Source organism: Protopterus annectens, chromosome 1.part2 (assembly GCF_019279795.1).
Source record: "Protopterus annectens isolate FY-2018-M chromosome 1.part2, PAN1.0, whole genome shotgun sequence".
NCBI classification, from domain to species: Eukaryota; Metazoa; Chordata; order Ceratodontiformes; family Protopteridae; genus Protopterus; species Protopterus annectens.
Window position 1 is genome coordinate 860,286,496 of NC_056727.1, and position 19,605 is coordinate 860,306,100.

Sequence of the window (19,605 nt, forward strand, 5' to 3'; positions counted from 1 at the left end):
CAAGTTGAAATGGCTCATTCACGAGCATTGCCATTGATTGAAGTAAAACAATCATGGAGCACAAACATCTAGTAGCCAGATATAAAACAAAGTCATGTAAAATAAGACAAAGGTTAACTGACCTTGACTCATGGAGCTTAACAGCAAAAAGTTGAGCCATCAATAGAATATGATGCCCAAAAATGGGATGTATAAAGTGAAGTTCAAAAATAAGCATAGTAATGATATACTTCAGAAAATATAATGTTTAGCATTTGAACAACAATCAGCGGTAGCGAGACATAGTAAAATTCTCATTTAATATGTCGTTTCTTCAGTGCTGCTTTCAAAGGTATATTAGAATTCAGTCCTGGTGGTTTGTCTGCCTGTAGCTCACTGATCCACTTCATTTCAGCCAATTCAGTCATAAGTGGTATGTCACCACCTCTAATATTGCAAGTTATTGTTTGTAAAGCCATAAAATGGAAAGAATGGTGATCATTGGTTAATACATGCAGCACAAGTGGATTCTTCATATCCCTGAGCCTCAAATCACTCACATGTTTGCATATGCATTCTTTAAGAAGTTTATTAGGTTTGCCTGCAAAGAATATGTCACAGATGGTACAGCATGCTATGTAGACCACATTTTTGGTCTTGCAATCTGCATAGCCTTAAAAGGTTTAGTTCTTATTGGTTGCAGGATGTTTGCATGTCTGTTACCTGTGGATATATTTGCACATCGTACATGTTCTGCATGGGTAAGTACCCTTTCTATTGGTTCTTGTTTCCATCTTCTTGAGCAGTTTATCACACAGGATTTGTTTTAAGTTCTTACTATTCCTGTACATAAAATGGGTGTTCCCCTATGATCTTCTTCATAGATTCATCACTAGTTAAGATCTTCCAGTTTTTCTTAATAATGTTGCTAACATGGTGAATATCACTTGAATACCTTAGGATGACCCTAATATCATTTTTATGGTTGTTGTCTCAAGATGGTTCCAAATGCTGGGGTGGTAGCTCTGAATAATAGGGCTTGTCTCTGGTATTCCTTTGTTGAACTGCTGTGTGCTGCTGTAAATCAATTGCTTTCTTCTTATAACCTCTGGCTCTCAATTGATAAATTAATTTCTCATTGGCTGCTTTAAAGTCATTATCCCTGGTATGCATTCTCGAATTGTATAACATTGACCCTTGACAATGTTACGGTACATGTGTGGAGGGTGCATACTTGATCGATGGAGTATACTATTCTTCCTGCAGTCTTTATGGTGTACCAAAGTATTAATCTCTCCATTGCTGTTCATTTCAATAGTTGTATCTAAAAAGTTGATCTTACTAGAAGAGATGCATATAGTAAATCTCAGGAATTCAACTGAATTCTCCAAATAAGCAACATATTCTGAAAAACATTCAACTATGCCTCCCCATAACAAAACAAATGCCATCAACAAATATTTTGTAATATAACAGATGGTGGTTGTAAGAATCATTATTGAAGACAGTATGGTTCTCCCAATGTGCTAGCACCAAATTTGCATAAGTGTTGGCACAGGGGCTGCCCATCACTAGCCCCAATTTTTGCCAATATATCTGGCCATCAAAACAGAAACTATTATTCTCCAACACTATTCCCAATAGGACATAAATCAATTCAATTGCACTGTTGTTGAGATCAATGTGTTCAGATAAAAAGACTGTTATCGCTTTTATGCATATTCATTGGGAATCACAGTAAATAGGCTTTGAATGTCCATGGTTACCATTATCTTGGGTCCACTATTTCCTGAAGAAGTCATGTAAAGTGGATAAAAAGTGTTTGGTGTCTTTCCAAACTGAACTCGCCTTGGGCAAAAATTTCTTGAGTAGGTATTCTATATATAGAGATAGTGTTTCTGTGAGCCAAGCTTCACCTGCTACTGTGGGATGTAGCAGTGGAGATACTATGCCTTTGTGTACTTTGGTAGTCCCTTGGTGATGGGGAATTTTGGAGTCATCACTTGGAAGAAATCATGTAAATCTTGGTTAATCCTTCAACAGGATAACAATTCAAAAAGAATATTTCTCACTAAGTGAATCATTTCATTGACTTGTAACATGTTGATCTTCTTATAAGTAGTTTCATCAGATAGCATAGTCTTACAGCAATTCTTATCCAAAACAACTATGGCTCCACATTTGTCAGCTGAATTGATAACAATATCTTTACAAAGTTGCAATTCCTTAAGGGCTTGCCTCTCTTCATGGTTCAAATTGATGCAATGATGAGTGAGGTGTTTTTAATTCCTTAGCTATCTCTACCTCACATGCATCCAGAAATGTATCAACTATATGGTTGTTCTGTGATACAAAGTAACTGGGTTTCTTTAAAGTTGTAGTTGGAAGATATCCAGTATTACCAAATATATCTTTCAACTATACGTTCCTACAAAAGTGCCATAGATCAATAATCGCTTCACTCAATTTGGAGGGCATAGCTGGTATGAATGTTAATCCTTTACTTGATACATATTGTTGAGAGACAGTTAGAATCTTGGAGCTTAGATTAACAATGACAGCTTCTTCAACTATTTTTGGCATATCAATAGTCATCTGTCTCATAACATCTTCCTCCTCTTCCAGTCTCTGCTGACAGAATGACCCTGATTGTCTATTACTGGTTGTTTAATAAAATAGGTAGAGCTGGAAAAACTGACAAAGGGGCTGAGGTCTCTTTTCTTCTAGTACCCACGTTTTTTGTGGTCAATGATTCACTTGGCTCTGAATCATTCATGTTTGAATGGTCATTGGCTACTTTTGTGTTAGATGTGTCTTTTGACAATTGTTGGGCAGTATTAATGCATTGTCACTGTGAGGTTAGTCTTTTGGCTTCATTTTGCGCCAAAAGAACATCTGCCCATTTTTGAAATCAGTGTAATCCCTAAGTAGTTTTCTACTTTTAATCAACTGTAATTTATTGTCAAAAGTGGAGATGTTTATATAGAGCTCGTCCAATTTTTCAGTATAGGCTGGTTCAGTAAATTTGGTTTCAAACTCCAACTGTTAGTGTTCTATGTCACTAATTAGCTCTTGTTCTATTGGACCAAAAAATTCCAACATCAGCTTTAAATAATTGTAGCTACTTTCTAAATTGAGTTGTTGCCATTTTATTCAGCGATCTGGTGTGACGGATCCACACAGTCTACCTGAATTTTAATGCCTCAAGCTATTGAACTGCTGTGTGTGTGTGTGTGTGCTTGATGTTAGACATGATATGCTGCTAATTAAGTAATGACATGATATGCTGCTAATTAAATAATTACATGACATGCTGCTAATTAGGTTAATACATGATATACTGTTTTATATCATGAATAAATATATGAAACCTGAAAGAATCATGCCTCAAAGGCAGGCCTTGCACACTGATATTGGTATAACTGAACTCCAGTTAACCTTTGAAGTTGTTTGTCAGCTTAAAAGATGTTTACCAAAAGATGGCGGATTTCAAAGAGGAACTAAATCACAAGTTTGTGGGCTAACTGTCTTCTGAAAGGAAGAAGTAATGTATAAAACTAGACATTATATCACGAGTTTGTGGGCCAACTGCCCTCTGAAATGAGGAAGTAATGTATAAAAGTAGAAGATATTACGGGACTTGTTGACAACTTAGGAAATGATTTGTAATGTTCTAAGATATTTTGATCAGCTCATGATCAAACTGGTGATCTGAGTGTCATCAACCAACAGTTTATGATTAAACTGTTGGCCTAGGTGTCATCAGCCGAACTCACTGACCCTATGGCATATTTTACCTATAAAAGGCTCAGAGGCTGTCAATAGATTGGAACTCATCATCATCCGGATCTGATTGAAGCAAGAGCCTGAACTGAGCATACAGCATTGCCTGCCAGTGTCGGCCCTGTCTTGACTGAACAGATAGCTGTACTGAATAGGTTTGGAGTCCCCCTATCAGTGGCAAAGATGATATTCTTAATGCATATGCTTGTAAGTACATGATTTAATAGTTATTTTATGTGATAGGTTATAGGATAGATTTTGCATGTTAATGTGATAGGTTATAGAATAGATTTTGCATATTAATGTGATAGGTTATAGGTTAGATTTTGAATGTTGACTAGTCAATTGTTTATTATTGTCACAACCTTAATTGTTAAAAGCTTCAAAATAAAATTGCTAAGTTTGAGCCTTGGTCTCTTGTGTCATCTCTAATACTGTATTAACCACAGAATTTAGTAATCTGACTAGAACAGTTGGAGCAGGGTCTGTGGTTTGCAGTAGATATGTCACAACAGCCAATGTTTCTTCCATTTAAGCACATAGGTGTAGGGTTAAATAAGAAACAATCTACAGATACCAAAAGTAAGGGAGGGCAAATACTGAGTTTCCAGCATTGTTTGGAAGATGGGACCCCTTGCTAAGGTATTAAGTCAGGTTTCACCTCCACCTTCTCCAAAATCCTCACCAGTAAAACCAGTAGACCCTGAGGAGCTGGCAAAGGCCTTATCAGGTTTAAAATTGGAGGATAAGGGAAAGAAGGTGAAAGAGGGAGTGGGAGCAGCTGGATGGCTGTTCTTGAAGCAATACAGGAGTTAGACAAGGATGTTGAAGATTTAAAAGTAAAAGTTCTAGACTTAGAAGAGCAATGTAAAGAGCATGCACACACTCACCGATTGATAGGGATGCCTTGGAAAAGGCAGATGTGGAATTGGCTAAGGTAGGACAGGATGCAGAGCATTGAAAACTAATTCAGTGACTCTGGCCACCGGGTAATACAACAGCAGGCAATGGAAGGAGAGGTTCACGGAAACCACCCTCTAGGCCTAGAGTGCGTGCCTTGATATGTAAGGCAGAGTTTGACCCTGAAGAATGGGAGGGAGATCTCCTTCTTCTGATGAGATGAATGATGATTTTGAAATAATAAATTCCCCATCAGTGAGTGCCCGACCAATTGTAGAGAAAATTCAATACATGCTGGGGACAACCACAGCAGTGGGTGGAGGTGCGCAGTTATTCCCAGACAGAGTTATTAAAAATAATTCAAACTTATAAGCAAAAGCCTGGGGAGACCCTTTGGCTTGGTTTCTCCGGTCTGGGATACTGGGGAGAGGCGGTGTCACTGAGTGATGAAGAAATGCATCAGTGCGCCTGTTTAGTATTTCACCGCTGAAGCAAATAGTGAACAATTGTGACCATAAAGACCCTCATATCAATACATTGGTGGTATGGTTAGCTTTCTTTCGCCACTTTGGCGGATGCTACAGGAGTAGCAGAGGAGCATAAATCCTGGAAAACAATAGGTGAAGCAATTCAACAGCTAAGGGAAATGGCTATGTTAGCAACTATTTACTCCTTAGAACTGATAAATGGGGAGTTGCATATTCCAAAAGGGCCAGATGGACAAATCTTTACTGGTAATATGAGAAATAGGTTAATTAAAAATGCCCCACAATGGTGGAAAGGGCAGCTAATGGCTGCCTTGGCAGGGTGTATTGGCCAACCAATATGGGATGTAATGTCTACTTTAAACCAGTTGGCAGAACTGGTAGAAGAAAAAGAGCAGAGGAAAGCCAGAAAGGCAAATGCAGACAAATCAAAACAAGGGTAGTGAAAAGTAACAAGAAAGCAGATGTTTCTAGATTTGTTAAGATGGGGGGTGGAAGCTGCAGAAATAGATGGAATAACTACAGAGGAGTTATACAAAAGATGGAAGCAGAAGCAGAAAGGAAAGGAATTAGACCTTTCAGGTAAACAAACCCCTGCAAAAGCCCAATCAGAAGTACCACTGAAGGGAAGAAAGGATGGAATCAGTTGTATCCTGACATCCCTACTGATGAGGAGCTAGCACAATGGCAGATGGGAGAGTTCACTGATGAAAGAGATTGGGGAGAGAAGTGGAAAACCACGGAAAAATGGAAGCAAATTGACTAGAAGGCAGGTCCCCAGTAGCTAGAGGCACAGTTAGAGCCATTACACCTGGGGACCGACGCTATGTGCCTCTTACCATTTTTGGAGGAGGACCACAACACGTAATGGCTTTGGTAGATACCGCTCAGAAATAACTATTTTGCAGGTAACCCCGTAAATTTCGTGGACAGTCTGTAGAGATTGATGGTTATGGGGCTAAGACAGTGGGTGTAAAAACCAAAGTAAGAATAGCCTTTGGGGATGGTATTCCTATTTTCATTGTAGCTGTAATAGCTCCCGTACCAAAACACATTGTGAGAATAAATGTCCTAAAGGGTAGGACCTTAGAAACTACGGTAGGGCCATTCAGATTTGGAGTACGGCACTGTTCAGTCAATGCAGTCAAGGCCATTGTTCAAGGTGACGCCAAGTGGGAACCTCTGCATATTCCCACACCAAAGGTGGTGACCAACATTAAGCAATATCGTATTCCAGGGGGCCATTCAAAAATTACTAAAACGATCCAAAAATTACTCCGAGTTGGCATACTCGAACCGACTGTGAGCCCATTCAATAGCCCGGTGTGGCCTGTCAAAAAACCTGATGGTTCCTGGCGATGACGGTAGATTATCGGGCTTGAATAAGGTGGCTCCACCTTTTACTGCAGCAGTACCGGTCATTGTTACTATTGTGGTCCGACTTTCTTCTTCTGCTGGATGCAGTTTTGGACTTGGCAAATGCTTTCTTCTCCATACCTGTAGCAGAAGAGAGTAGGGCTCAATTTGCATTTACCTGGGAGGGGAGGCAATATACCTTTCAGGTACTTCCACAAGGATATCTACACAGCCCAACTCTTTGCCACGGGCTGGTGGCCAGAGACCTGGCTAAGTTGCAGTTAAATAAAGTGACTGTATTCCATTATATTGATGATGTCCTGATTACAGGAGAAAAGCCGGATGTGGACATTGCATTGAAAACAGTGATTGAACACCTTCAGAACCGAGGGTGGGCTATAAATGAGAATAAAACACAACAGGGAACATCAGTGAAATTCCTGGGTATGATATGGAATGGAGCAAAAGAGAAATACCTGCATCGGCCTAGAAAGTATCCAAAAGATTGCAGTCCCAAAACAAAACAACAGGCACAAGCCTTTTGGGAGCAATGGGCTTTTGGAGAGCATTTGTACCACATCTTGGACAAATTTTACGACCTATTCACTATGTGACTAGGAAAATGTGATTTCCAGTGGGGTCCTAAACAGCAGATGGCCTTCGAGGAGGCAAAGAAAGCCTTACAACAGAGTGTGGGACTGGGTCCAATAGACCCACAGCAACCTTTTATTTTAGAAGTGACTGTTGCTAATAATGTCATGTCCTGGGGATTGTGGCAGAAAAATGATGTGGGAAAGAAAAGACCACTAGGATTTTGGTCTAAATCCCTGACCGGAGCACAGACTAGATATAGCCCTCTCGAACAGCATGTACTGACTGTATATACTGCCTTGATCCATGTAGAGGGGCTGACCAAACAACAGACGGTGACAGTGAAAGTAGATTACCCAATCCAGGGTGGTTACGAGACAATACTCTAATGAAAATATTAATAGCACAGTCTTCGACTGTACAAAAATGGAAATGGTACTTGCAAGAAAGAGCCAATATCGTGCCTGGAGTTTCCCAGGTGCAGCAACAGTTGGCTGGCCTGGTAATATTGAATGATGCTGATACAACAGAGCAACAACGGTATGAACTTCCAAAATCACCAATACTTGAGGCATCACCATTTGATAAGTTGGACATGGAGAAAAGGAAATGTGCATGGTTTACTGATGGTTCTGCAAAGATTGGATCAAATGGCAGAACTTGGACTGCGGTAGCTTATTGCCCACAAACAGAGACTGTATTGTTTGATGAAGGAACCGCTGGTTCAAATAATCAAGCAGAATTACGAGCTGTTGCTTTAGTGATTAATAATTTATCACTTGGAGATGAAGCATATATCTACACTGATAGCTGGGCAGTTTATAAAGGCCTAACAGCTTGGTTACCTGCTTGGCAGCAACAAGATTGGAAAATCCATGGTAGACCCTTGTGGGGAGGGTCAGAAGATTGGCAGCAAATCTGGGAAAAGGCACAACAATGCCAGATTAGTGTCGGACATGTGGATGCTCATGCATCACCTGTGACAGAGGAAAGAAGGCATAACCAGCAAGTAGATAAAATGGCTGCAGTACGTACTGTTGAGGAGAATCCTGAGGATATCAGCATGGCCAGGTGGGCCCACGATCGAAGTGGACATTTGGGAAGAGATGCTACGATGGAATGGGCACGGAGACATGGTATGCAACTCAGTAAAGATGTACTGATAGATGTCATAAAACAATGTGAAATTTGTCAAAGAAATAAACGAAAGCAACTGCAATCAGAAGCATGTGGACACATACATAGAGGCAGTCGTTCAGCTCAGATCTGGCAGGTAGATTTTATTGGTCCCTTGCCATTGGATCAAAATCAACAATATTGCCTAACCATGGTGGACACTTATTCGGGGTTATTAATGATTTCCCATCAAAAAAACAAAACCAACAAGCAGTACTGAGGGGACTGCATAAACTATGCATAACATATGGGACTCCTGTTGAAATACAAAGTGACCAAGGCAGTCATTTTACAGGAGCAGAAGTCCAAGAATGGGCAAAAGAAAATGGAGTTCGATGGGTGCTGCACATACCATATCACCCCAGGCTGCTGGTCTGATTGAAAGATACAATGGACTTCTTAAAGAACAGATTCGTAAAATACAAGTGATGGAACTTAGGATGGGCAAAGGTATTGGAACAAGCAGAAGTCAGTTAAACAACAGACCTCAAAAACATCAAGGTACTCCCCTGCAAATGCATATGAATGATATCCGATCAGACTGCTGTACTTTAAAACTGGAAAGACTGAATCCAGATGCCATATATCCCATGCTAACAAACATTGATCAAACTCGGCTCTGGCTATGTGCATTGACTGAGCAAAGAGTACCAGCACAGGATACTGTGTTAGTTAAGACAGGTTGGAAGCTGTTTCTCCCAGAAAAATGGCACTGGGGACAAAAAGGATTGTTGGGAGAAAATTGGGAAGCTTTCATGCTATGGGAACCAGAACAAGAGGTGATAGTAAAGGTCATCAATTTAGATAACAGAACACAAACTGTGAAAAAGGGGTTACCTTTAGTAGAAATTTGTATACATCAGGATGCTGTCATCCTACTACAGGACTGTGACACTAGCCCAAGTAAATGGTTGGGGATGAGGGTAGTAATAACCACACCCCAGCAACCAAATGAGCGTGGAACTGTGATCTGTGATGGACCTGGTGATACTGTTTTGGTGTTACTTGATTCTGCTAAACAACCATTATATTTTCCTCCATAGATTGTTGCCATTGTTTGGGAAGACACCAACTCTTACCAGCGAAGACACCTAGATGGACCATATGAGTGTCATGACCCTATTCCCCTGTTTAGTGAGGAAGACGTGGCTAATTTGACAGGGATTGTGACTTCTACTGGAAGCTGGGAGAAGCGTTGTTTGCAGTGACTACCAAACCCACTCTGACATGGAATTTGACCAGCACAGAATACATCAGAACTGTTTGTAGATTAAACTGTGACAGACATCCAGAGGAATGCACTGCCAATCCTGCTGGGGCTTATATCAGAGACTGAATGAATCAGGATTTTCGAGTCTCCATTAGATTCTTCCTGCATAGCCGAATTTCAAAGGGAAAACAACACTGCAGAAACCAAATCTCCAAACTTGGAGATATATGCTATGGACAACAGTTCAACTGTATTTGATGGTTTAGGACATATAGTAAGATACACAAGAGGATGTAAAACTGTAAGTAGTAGAATTGTTCAGCATGTTAAAATGATAATTAATATGACAGCAGTAGATATCACTACTAAACATTCACAATGCAAGTCCACCAACTTATGGCCAATTAACTCCCTACACTTGAAATATAGGCATTACCGATATAGAAGAAACAAACGTGATGTCACGGGAATAATGGGAACTGCCTTGGGAGCAGTTGGGACAGGTACAGGATTTCTGAATAGCATAGACATTGACACCTTGAGAGGTAATTGCCGCTTAGGTGAAGACCTAAACATGGCTTTTAAGCTCTTAGCTGATCATGATCCAGAGCTCGGTCAAAGAACCGTTGATAGTGTTATAACTCAAACTGTCATGTGGAGATGGATTGATCATGCTAATATGTATACAGAACAGGTTCTAAATAACCTTACTAAAGGATTAAATCAGAGCTTTTGCATTTTGTCCCAATTGGCTGCCAATCAGCAGTACCTGCAATTCATTCAGGTTTGGGGGGCAAAACGACCAAACCATTGGCAAAATGAGTTGCAATTGTATAATTGGTTGAAACCATTAGATTTTGCATGTGAAAATGATTCTTGCATATTGATCTTTGATTATCTTGATAGTAAAAGGGAACAAAACAGGTTTGTCCATTTGTAGCATTGCCTCTGCAATTCGGAAATAATTGGTGGGTGCCTCAGATAGAATCTAACCTCATTGATTATAATGATGTTCCCATTGATTTAGCAGGATGTGAGGCCTGGCCCCAGGGGTGGGTGTGCATGCTAATTAACAGAAAGCCTCATCCATGTTTACATAATGGGACTGGAGAATGTATTTGGCATAGATATATAGTGAATGGGACAGACATTTATCAACTCAATGATACCACAGCCTGTGTAGTATCCTCCTGTAAGCTGGCTTGGAGTGATGGAACAATCACAGACAGTGGAGCACATTGTAAAAGTAATGTACATGCAATCATTGATTTTTGCACCGGGGAATTGATTAGATTGGCTAGATGGATGGACATCACATTAAATGCTAGCATAGAACCATTACACACTTTTCGATGGCCATCTCTAGTCCACCCAGACTTTAAACAGATTAAGCAGGAAGGGCAAGCTGTATTGCTCCTGCTAAATAAGACTTTACATGATGCCAAACTGTAATTAAAATGATTAAAGACAAAGGTACCATTCTTAAAATTGCAAATGAAATTCAAGATATAACTGTTTCACATTGGTATGATGTTTTTATGTGGTCACCAAAGGCTTCTGTTTGGTTTAATCTGCTTTTACACCCTTTGTTGTTGACCACAATAATTTCAGTGTTGTTCTGCTTAATTTCTTGCTGCATTTATTGTAAGGTCATGAATAAGTACAGGAAAATGTTGTCAATTTTGCTCATTATTAGGAACACACAGCAATCATTGCTTGACGCAAGGGGTGGCCTGTGACGGATCCACACAGTCTACCTGAATTTTAATGCCTCAAGCTATTGAACTGCTGTGTGTGTGTGTGTGTGCTTGATGTTAGACATGATATGCTGCTAATTAAGTAATGACATGATATGCTGCTAATTAAATAATTACATGACATGCTGCTAATTAGGTTAATACATGATATACTGTTTTATATCATGAATAAATATATGAAACCTGAAAGAATCATGCTTCAAAGGCAGGCCTTGCACACTGATATTGGTATAACTGAACTCCAGTTAACCTTTGAAGTTGTTTGTCAGCTTAAAAGATGTTTACCAAAAGATGGGGGATTTCAAAGAGGAACTAAATCACAAGTTTGTGGGCTAACTGTCTTCTGAAAGGAAGAAGTAATGTATAAAACTAGACATTATATCACGAGTTTGTGGGCCAACTGCCCTCTGAAATGAGGAAGTAATGTATAAAAGTAGAAGATATTACGGGACTTGTTGACAACTTAGGAAATGATTTGTAATGTTCTAAGATATTTTGATCAGCTCATGATCAAACTGGTGATCTGAGTGTCATCAACCAACAGTTTATGATTAAACTGTTGGCCTAGGTGTCATCAGCCGAACTCACTGACCCTATGGCATATTTTACCTATAAAAGGCTCAGAGGCTGTCAATAGATTGGAACTCATCATCATCCGGATCTGATTGAAGCAAGAGCCTGAACTGAGCATACAGCATTGCCTGCCAGTGTCGGCCCTGTCTTGACTGAACAGATAGCTGTACTGAATAGGTTTGGAGTCCCCCTATCAGTGGCAAAGATGATATTCTTAATGCATATGCTTGTAAGTACATGATTTAATAGTTATTTTATGTGATAGGTTATAGGATAGATTTTGCATGTTAATGTGATAGGTTATAGAATAGATTTTGCATATTAATGTGATAGGTTATAGGTTAGATTTTGAATGTTGACTAGTCAATTGTTTATTATTGTCACAACCTTAATTGTTAAAAGCTTCAAAATAAAATTGCTAAGTTTGAGCCTTGGTCTCTTGTGTCATCTCTAATACTGTATTAACCACAGAATTTAGTAATCTGACTAGAACATCTGGGTACAGATTACCAAACATACATAGGCATTACTCAAATCCTTAAGCCCCTTGGTATTATTTTATAATGTAGGCAGGCTTCAAAGTGAAGCCATTGCCATTGGAGCCTTTTTAACTTGTGAAATAGATTCTCAATATCCCTGTAGCTTTTCAAAAAGTGTTCCATATCCAAGTGTGCCTCACGTATGGGTGGTTCAAGGGTAGCCATACCAATAAGTGGATTAGAACTCTTCCAAATGAAATCCCTTCTGGAGGTACTATGAGTCTGGATCATCTTCTGTACCAAGCAGTAGTCCAATTCAACATGTTATTCTCGAATCCCTTTAGCCATGCAAAACCAGAACCAACAAAAGTAAACAACAATAAGAAAAGTAATATAGTTCACAGCACCCAAAGAACAGCACTGTAGAAAGTAGATACAAGTCCCAAATTATACCAGTGCAGTCATCATGGCTGTAGTCATAAAATTATTTTATTAAAGAATATAAAAGAAGAATGAGCGCTTCTGGGTGGCTTCCACCCTTCTTCAGATTCAAAAATGTCTGAACAAGCAGGAAATAGTTATATAAATCCTGCCCAATCAAATCTGTTGTAATTATCAACCAATAAAAACATATTAAAATTCTAACCAGTAAAAGTGCTAGAATGGAATAGTTAACCAATTAAAAATAGTCATTTAACCTGTAGTATTATGCATGCAGATGAAATGCTCCACTGAAGAGTTATCATTGTTACTTAGAAAAATGTATGTCCAAAACATGTATAGAATGGATAAATGACTATATGTTTCTTATAATAACCTCTAAATTACAAAAAATATATAAAAAAATCATTAAGAGTAACAAATTTGAAGAACATTCACAGACCAATTGTCATGCTAATACCAGCCAAAAAACTAATAAGATAACAGCATTGTAACAAACAGTGAACAATGGTAAAACTAAGTCTAGTCTGAATAAGTATGGCATGAAATGCAAACAACCAATTAAGTTGTTTAAATCCAAGAGTAGACTAATGGGGTAGACAATCAATATCATAACTCAAATCGAGATCTCAACCAATAAAGGACTAGAATAAATGGTGAACAGCAAATCAAATTGTTTAAATATGTGTATAAACCAATAGAACAATCGGCCAATGTCATAACTCAAGTCAGAATCGCAGCCAATGAAGGACTAAAGAACAAACAGCCAATCAAATTGTTTAAATGTGAAAATAGAACAATAGGATAAATAACAAATAAATAACAACAAAGTACCCAGCTTTATAAAAATTGATGACAACTGCATTATTATAAATGCAAATAAAATACTCCAACTAAAAATGTATCATTATTACTTGGAGAAGTATGTCCAAGACGTATATAGAATGAATAAATAACTGAATTTCCTATAATGACCTCTAAATCACAGAATAAAAAAATATTCATTAAAAGTAACAAGTGTGAAGAACATTCACAGACCAATCATCAGGCAAATAACAGCCAAAGAGCCAATAAAACTACAACATTGTGACAAATAGTAGACAATGGTAAAAAACTGGGTCTGGTCTGAATATTTATTTATTTTATTTTACATTTGTTGACTGGGCTAGTCTAACTGGATACATATCCATTTTCAGTAGAGGCCCGGGGAGATAAGCTCCAAGACAGAACAATGAAATTAACAAGATAACAAAGAAGGAAACATTAAACAAAAAATCATATTTACAATGCATATTACATGTTATCACAGTAAATTCAGCAGTGCAGAATACAGGCATAACATAGCATGCAATACAATCAAGGTGTTCTAGAGGGAGATAGTATTATGGTTAATAAGGAAGGAATTACAGTTAATGAGTAGAAAGGGTAGGAAGAGCAAAGTATTAAGAGACACATAAGTAGTCAGGCTTAGTATAGGGGCATAACCAGTGTGTTCTGAGGAACACTTTCAATTTATTTTTGAAGCATGATAGTGAGGGAAGTGAGGAGAGTTCACTAGGGAGGAGATTCCAGGCTTTTCCAACAATATTAGAAAAGAGGAATAAGTATAACATGGAATGCAAACAACCAGTCAGGTTGTTTAAATCTAAAAATGGACCAATGGAGGAGACAGCCAATGTCATGACTCAAATCAAGAACTCTACCAGTAAAGAAATAGGAAGCGAACAACCAATCAAATTATTTCAATATGTGTATAAACCAGTGGATCAGTCAGCCAATGTCATGGCTCAAATCAAAATCTCAGCCAATAAAGGATTAAGAAGCAGACACCCAATCAGATAGTTTAAATGTAAAAATAGACCAATAGGATAAATAGCAAATAAAAAACAGCAAAGTGCCCAGCTTTGTAAAAGTTAATTACAGCTAAACAGCCAATACTCCTGGTATTTCAGGCGGTTTCCCATCCAAATACTGACCAGGCCCAACCCTGCTTACCTTCCAAGATCAGAGGAGATCAGAAGCATTCTGGATAGTGTAGCCATTGGTGATTCAAATCTGAATCTCAACCAATAAACAGGCAGGAAGGAATACGATATAAAATACTCCAATTTTCCACTAAAGTGATTGTGTCATATCCTCATGGATAAATGCATAAAAATACTGTCAGTCTGTAGAAAAAAGTTATGTACTCACCATAACGTTCCATCTATGTTGTTCATTTTCATTCTTCTTCAACATGTGGGTTTGGATCTGATCCTTGGATCTGACTCAGCCACTTTTTTACAGCTCCAAGATACTGCAAGCTGTGAAATGCCTCCCTAACTCATAATGCAGCAGTCCCCCTCTTTACCCCATATCCTGTTTGCTGCCCTTTATTGTATATAGCAATGAAATTAAAGCATTTATATGAAAAGCTACTATTTAGAATTCAAACAACAGGGGCTTTGGTTCCTACACTAATTTCCTGTTCTTCCAGAAATCATTAAGACAGAAAGGCAGGGGACTGGAAGGAGAGGAGTTGAGGAAGAATGGAAAATAGATAACACAGATGGAACATTATGGTGAGTACATAACTTCTTTATCTGATGTTGTCAGTTTTCATTCATTCTTCAACATGTGGGATAGAGTCCCCAGCTACCTGAATCCCAGGTGGCTTCTAAGTATGGATATTCCTGAGCAAAAGGCTGCTCTTCCTCTAGAGACCAGATCCAACTTGTAATGAGTAATAAATGTATGAGGATTAGCCCAAGTTGCAGCTGCACAGATATTGTCCATGGAAGACCTGGATAAAAAAAACTGATGAAGTTGCCATGGATCTGGTTGACTGGGCTCTTAAAGACTTTGGCAGTGACAGACCAAACTTGTTACAAAGGAGATGCAATCTGTTAACCATGCTGATAGAGTTAATTTAGTAACTGGTTCTCCCAGTTTCGATTCTGAAAAGGATACAAATATTTGATCTGATTTTCTAAATTTCTGTGTTCTGTGAAGATAGAAGCATAATTGTCTGTGGACATCCAATCAATGCAAAATGTACTCTCCCTTGTTTGAAAAATTTGGAAAGAACTCGGGGAGGTTAATAGACTGATTAATGTTAGATCCTGAAACCACCTTAGGAAGAAAGGATGGGTTAGTTATTAAGGACACCATATCCTTATGAAATATTAAATAAGGAGACTTAGAGGATGCATCTTATGAAACTCTCATAGCTGATGTTACGGCTATCAGAAATGCAGTTTTCCAAGTCAAATATTTCAAATCACATTTTTCAGCTGTTTCAAATGGTATTTGAGTCAGGGCCTGTAACATTAAATTCAGATCCATGGTGGTGTAAGGTCTTTAAAGAGTGGCTTGAGTAGAAAGGTTCTTTTTATAAATGTTTTACAAAGACATAAAGAAGCCGGTGTGGAATTGTCAGCTCCAATATGGAAATTAGAAATGGCAGTTAACTGAACCTTAACCACTGAGGGACTATACCCATCACTAAAAATAGAGGCCAGGGATTCAAGAATTGTAGGTACTGGTGCTGAAAAGGAATCCATGTCTTGCTGCTGTGTGCAAAAAACAAACCTTTTCCATTTGTTCTTGTAAATTTTTCTAGTGGAAGCTTTGTGAGAAGATAAAAGAATGTAATGACCAGAGAAGAGAGCTTGGGTTCTCTGGCTATCAACAGAATTGGAGAGACCATGCAGTCAACTTTAAGTCCAAAATGTCTGGGTGAATCATGTCTGTCAGGTGAAACAGGAGGTCTGGAATTGGATCCAGAATCCAAGGTGGGTACACTAGATGAGGAAAAGGAAGGTAAATCAAATATGGCAAGGCCAATAAGGGCAATGAGGATAACTGTGCTCTTCAATTGAGTTGTCTTCTGAAGAAACCTGGGAATCAGAGGTGTTGGATGGCAGGCGTAAAGTAGACCGGAGGGACTGTTGTGGAGAAGAGCATCTCTCGTTGACTCCCCCAATGGGGAGATCAGGGCAAAGAACCTGCTGTACTTGTTGATTGGAGCTGAAAAGAGGTCACAGCCCAGCTGGCACCATTAGCAGAATATCTCTTCCTCCATTCTGTTATTGAGAGACCACTTATGAGGTAAGAAAATGGATCTGCTCGACTTGTCTGCTATCATATTGGATTTCTCCAGTATTTGCGTTGCTATTAGAAATTGATTTGAAGAGATCACCCATTGTCACATTCTTATAACTTCTCAATATAAAGAGTAAGATGTGGTTCCTCTTTGTTTGTTGATGTACCATACTACTGACATATTGTCTGTTTGAATCATAATAGTTCTGGAAGTGAGAGAGTCTTAAAACACCTGCAACTCTAGGAGTACTGCTCTCATTTCTAGTATATTAATTATGCATGTTAACCTCTTCAGGGCAGCAAGTGCCTTGGACAGTTTTTCCCTAGAAATGCCTCCCCACCACCTAGTCTGGTAAAAGAGTCCATCGTCACTATGGCCTTGGGCTGAGGGAGGATGAATAGATGTCCTTGTGCTATCTGATCTGAGTGAATCCACCACCAAAGTTACTTTTTGCATGCCTGAGTTGTACTGATCTTGGTGGACATAGGTTGATGCAAAATGGACCACTGGATTGTTAATGTCCATTGAAGAATTCTCATAAGGTATCTTGCTAATGGAACTAGAACAATCTGTGTGGACACTGATCCACAGGTTTGTAAAAACAATCGGGCTGTTAGAGATGAGTTTTGAATTATTTTTTTGACTTGAAATGAATAGTTTTCACCCTTGGCAAAGGAAGAGAAGGTGTCACTGATGTGCTGAATATGACTCTTATGAATTCTAGTGCTAGAGACAGTTCTGGTTGAGATTTGTTATGGTTGACTGTAATTCCTAGACTGGAAAAAACCTGGAGTATACAGTGTTAAGCTGATATCGGAAGATGCCTGGTCAAAGCGGTTATGAGCCAGTCGTCTAGGTATGGAAACATCCAGAATCCCTGCAGTCTCAAGTGAGCTGCTACTACTGTCATGCATTTGGTGAACACCTTGGGTGCTGTGCTGAGACCAAAGGGCAGTGCTCTGAATTGGTAATGACTGGCTTCTAGCCAGAAGCATATATATCTCCTGGATTGTCTGTTAATTTTTATGTGATTGTACGCATAATGGAGATTTACTGAGCACATCCAGTTGTCCTTGTGCAGGAAAGGCAATATAAACTGAACCATGACCACCTGCAACATGGTATGCTCTACCAATTTGTTCAGATTGCTGAGATCCACAATTGGTCTTCAGTCTCCTGTTTTCTTTGGCACTAAAAAGAATCTTGAATACGTTCCTGATTCTTTCTGGTCTGCGGGGACATCTTGAATGACTCTTTTTTTCTAGAAGCTTTTTTACTTTTGAGTACTGGTTCCAGAGAGAGAGAGATTTTGTAAGTTCTTTGATAAAATCCCTCTGTAATCTGGTGAAGTGTGCCAAGTAATTCAGGGACCTGATTGCAAAGGTCGCTGATGCATATACATGCTTCCCAAATCTGTCCAATGTGCTAAACTCCCTGTTAGGGGGATGAACACAGAAACTCTGTTCTGCAAGTTCCTTCTTGTTGCTGCTGCTATGACCATAGCATCCACTTGTACTCCTTTGTTCCATTGTTCCAGAACTCTCTTCCCTTTGGTTGTGTCAGGATCCTATCTGGTCTCTTGGGGATCAGCTCAACACAATCAGGCTCCCTCCATGCCTGCCGAGAGATCAAATCAATGAGCTCATCTGTGGGCAGAGTCACCCAGGAAGTAGATGGGCCAGAACCAAATGCCTCCAGGAATACCAATTCCTCTTGAGAAGGGTTATCGATAGACCCACCACCCCTTTGTTTAAGGATCTCTAAAATGTCTCCAAATGAGACATCATCAGGTGGTGATCTTGGGGACCCTTCACCTTCATCAAAATCAGTGTCTTCTGTGACCAACTTCAAGGGGAGACCAGAAATGTGGTTCAAAACTATGGAGAGCACCCCAGCCTTACTAGGTTACTCATCCTACCATACTTTCAGACCTAAACGGAGGGCTACAAAGCCAAAGGATGTGGAGTTTCAATATTTATCAAAGACATACACACCCCTCCAGGCTGGTCAAATGGTATGATGCACAGGAGACACTCCAAGTTCAGTTGACTGTTGATAAAACACCTATTCAAATCATAGCTAACTACAGACCCCCAACCATGATCTATCTGGACTTACTTGAATCCATCGAGATTCAACCCTCTACCCTCATCCTGGGTGACTTTAACTACCCAGCCATAGAGTGGAAGACCTATTCTAGCCTAAACATGAATGCACAGAGATTCCTTGACTTTGTCAATGCCAATGCATTGGATCAGATGGTTGTCACCCCTATAAGTGGTGAAAATATCCTGGACCTGGTCCGAAACAACATGAGTAGCCACTGTAGTGTTCCTACAGTGTTATCCTCCTTGGTAAAATCCAACCATAAAGTGATCACTTTTGAAGTCACCATCTCCTTTGATGCACCCCCCTTTGTCAGGGTCAAATGAAAAAAAAAACTTTCCAAAGCTGACTACAACCTCCTCAGAGCAGGTATAAGCAGCTTCACAACCAACATCCCTTTAGTTGAGACTAGCACTAATGTCCAAGCCTACACCAAAAAACTATATGAAACCTACATAGCTGTATGGACTCAGTAATACCTGACAGAACCAAATCATCTTCCTCAAGGAAGAGTAAACCTGAGTGGTGGACAGCAACAATAAACAAACTCTGTAATAAAAGGAAAAAAAAATCTGTCCAGGACCAAGAAAGAGCAGGTGCCAATTTGAAAGCAATCTCTCCTTTGTCTAAACAAGCAAATAAGGTCACTGGTGAAATCCTATAAGGCTAACCTGGAGTACAAACT